Below are 3,929 nucleotides of genomic sequence, written 5' to 3'. Positions count from 1 at the left end.
TTATTTCTCAAATTTTTGAGAATCTAGGGGTTTAGCATAGGTAGACTTATTTATATTACACTAATAACATTATCAAGGGATCAAAAACTTTAAGTAAACTTTATTTCTCAGTCATGCAGTCTCCTGTGTTTCTGAATGACTCTCCAGAGCAGCTGGCTTTTGTGTCAACTCATCATTCCAGGCTGCTTTGATTTCTTGGCACTCCATATAAACATGTGCTTTCATTACTGCAGTGGCAGAGGAAGAGTGCATGGATAATCATTCATGGCTTTTAAATCCTTCTGCTCAGAAAATATGTATGTCAACTTAGGTTCACATTATCTTGGCCAACACAAACCATATGGCCATTCTCATCTCCAAGGGGCATGTTCCCAGAAGCAAAATAAAATCAGATATCTCAATGAGCTCCAGTGAGGTCTGCACAACCTCTGTTTTGAGTCATTTTTGCTTACCCCGATATGGAAATCTATGATATAGCATAGTGCCTAGAGCTAACAATGTTGCACCATATACCAGGATTCCCCAACCCCCAGACCATGGACCAGTACCATGGCCTTTAGGAACAAGGCCACACAGCAGACATTGGGTAGTAGATGAGCAAGCAAAGGTTCATCTGTATTTACAATTGCTCCCTATCATTCACATAACTGCTTGTGCTTCACCTCCTGTCAGATTAGCAGTGGCATTAGGTTCCTTTAGAGGAGCATGAACCTTACCATCAACTGTGCATGTGAGGGATCTAGGTTGGGTCTCCTTCTGAGAATCTAATGGCTAATGATCTTTCACTGTCTCCCATCACCCCAAGATAGGACTGTCTAGCTGAAGGAACACAAGCTCAGAAAACAAAAGAAGAAAATTTATTTGCCTGAAGGAAAAGTAAATATGAGCAAATAAACAATTCAACCTACATATTTTAACTATAGAAAAGGTCAGAAAATTCAGCAATTTCTCATGAATCTGTAACTGTTAATAATTCAAACTCTGGGTCATCAGCAAAGGTTTTTAAGATATTGGTATTGAACTTTAAGAACAAACTATTCTTTTATCTCTTCCATCAAGTAGATTGAAGAACAAATGCCATTAAGTACAAATATAATTAGGTCCACACTATAGGAAGCCACTTCCAAATCTTTCCCAGTGAAAGATTTGGAAAGCTCAGGGCTCCCACTGATTCTGCATTATGGTGAGTTGTATAATTATTTTATTACGTGTTACAATGTAATAATAATAGAAATAAAGTGCACAAGACTTGCAATGTGCTTAAATCATCCTGAAACCATCCCCCTCAACCCCTCATCTCTGGAAAAACTGTTTTCCATAAAACCAGTACCTGGTGCCAAAATGGTTGGGGACTTCTGCTGTATACCTAGATCTTACGTTAAGTGTTCTTGCCACGTACAAAAATAGCAATAATAATAATAATAAAGAAGGAAACTTTGGAAAGTGATGGAGGTGTTTATGACTTTGAGGGTGGTGATAGTTTTATAGGTGTATACTGATTCCCTAACTCATTGAGTTGTATACATTAAATATGTGTAGCCTTTTATGTCAATCATACCTCAATAAAGGGTTTTCAAAAACAATAGTGCTTCAAAGGATTGTTTGAGGATAAGTAAATATTGACTTTCACTTAAAATTTTGCCTGACATATAATATGTGTTAACTATTTATTTGTTAAATAAAATAAAAGATGATTTGAAATCTCCTTAAGGTCATAAAATTCTACAGCATTTATGTTCTACCATTTTATGTTTAAATGCACTCAAGGTATTTTCTCATACATCTCTTCAGTCAGTCATTTAACATAATGAGTTAGTAAACAGTGGCACATAAAATTGACGCAAAAAAGTCTGAACCTCAGGGAACTCCCAGTTTAGTGGCAGATGCATATATTACACAAAGCATTACAAGAGTAATGAGTGCTATGAAAGAGAAAGCACAGAGGACATGTTATCGAATGCATGAGATGGTTGAATGAAATATATTTTAAGGCAAAGGGTAAAAAATTCAACAGTTCATCCAAAATTTTGTCAAAATTCAAACATTGACTATTCTCTGAGGACGAAATCATGCTGCATTTGTGACATGATATTAAGGTAGGCACCACACTGAAATAGACTTTCTGCCAAGAAGTCCTCATTATATTAAAGCCAAATGTCTCTTCTATGTAAGTCAGTTTCCTCTAGTACAGCCTGGATGCAGAAAAGATACTGGTATTGTTAAAATAAATCATGACTCAACTTTATTTTTCAGACACGTTGATATTCCATTCTTTTTAAAGCACTTTTGGAGATTTTATGGGACCAAATTGTTAAACTAGCAACTAGTAAAAAAAGAAGAAGAAAATTTATTTGCCTGAAAGAAAAATAAATGTGAGCAAATATTTAAACCTACATATTTTAACTATGCAAAAAGGTCAGAAAATTCAAAAATTCCTCATGAATCTATAATTGTTAATAATTCCAGCTCTACAGGCTATCAGTGAAGGTTTTTAAGATACTGGTATTGAACTTTAAGAACAAACTAGCCTTTTCTCTTCCATCAAGTAGATTGGAGAACAAACACCATTCAGTACAAAATAATTAGGTTCACACTATAGGAAGTCCCTTCCAAATCTTTCCCAGTGAAAGAAAAAGAGCATCAATAAGGAGTAGCATTCATCCATTCATGTCCAGAGGGCCTGAGAGTTAAGTAGAAAAGCAATTTTAATTACTATTCTATACGGTCATGTGATTCTGTCTCTCAGTAGGAGTAGGGATGATCAGGAAAAATAAGGAAATACTACCTTCATTGGATGATGTTCATCAAAGAGCAGAGTACCTTCTAGCTGATTAAAGGCCAAAGAGATCAGTGCAAGGTGATGAATGGTTTATAGAATCATGGAGAGTGCAATGTACTAGGTTAAGGTAGAAATAATCATTGGGGAAAGTAGGCTGAAAATAACACATTCTTTTCACTATTTTTGTAACTTCATATGAGTTACATTATTTTAAAATAAAAGGTATTAAATAAATACAAAAATAGTATGATTCATATCTCATTATTGTCATGCTTAAATCATACCATTTATTTAAGTGCCTATATACATATATAAATATACACACACATATGTCTATATATATGACTGACTTAGGTCTATGACTTAGGATGCGGAAATTGGAATTTACCAAAACATTTGTGAATTGATTTGTTCTTATGTTTCACCAACTGTCATGGTAAAGGACATCTTAGCCCTAGTACATAGTACGAAAATACATAAATGCTTCTATTTGCCATAAATTTCTTTTGATTAAGCTTTATAGAATTTTTTTGTTTATGACACAGAAATATGACCACAAAGCACATGTGTACCACAATACAAATTTTATGTATTTTGTCTCTTTGTATTATGTTTTCTTTCCATTTACGTCTTTTCAAGCTAACAGTTCCTCATCGCCTAATACAGTGGGCCTTTCAAGCACTAACTTCTTTAGATAGTCATGTTCTTTTAACTGGAATCCACGGATAAAGTTATCAAAGCATGGAAAAGGATGAAGAACTTTGACTCCTTCCCCTCTCCATCCCCCATTGAATTCAATTCGGCCCAAACTTGTATTTGTTTTGTTCTTCTGGAAAAGAAACTATAGTCATTACCTTCAATAACTATACAATCTAGTTAGGGAGATAGGACTTCAGAGTAGGATTTCTTAGTTTTGGTTTTGATTATCTTACCTTCAGATATTTGGAAAGACCCAAATGCTGTATGCTTGTGGACTGCAAGCAGTATGTGTGGAAAACAAAAGTAATAAATGTTACTTATGACTTTATTATAATGTTAGGATTGTCAGTAGTTAACACTTAACTGAAGGAAGATTTAAATTGAATATTTCTAAATGGGAAAATTTTAAAAAGCAGGTGAGTCAATAAAGTTTAGGACCCAGAGTCTACTG

Source organism: Rhinopithecus roxellana, unplaced genomic scaffold, assembly GCF_007565055.1.
Source record: "Rhinopithecus roxellana isolate Shanxi Qingling unplaced genomic scaffold, ASM756505v1 contig2694, whole genome shotgun sequence".
NCBI lineage: Eukaryota > Metazoa > Chordata > Mammalia > Primates > Cercopithecidae > Rhinopithecus > Rhinopithecus roxellana.
Note: the sequence above shows the minus strand (reverse complement) of the source record.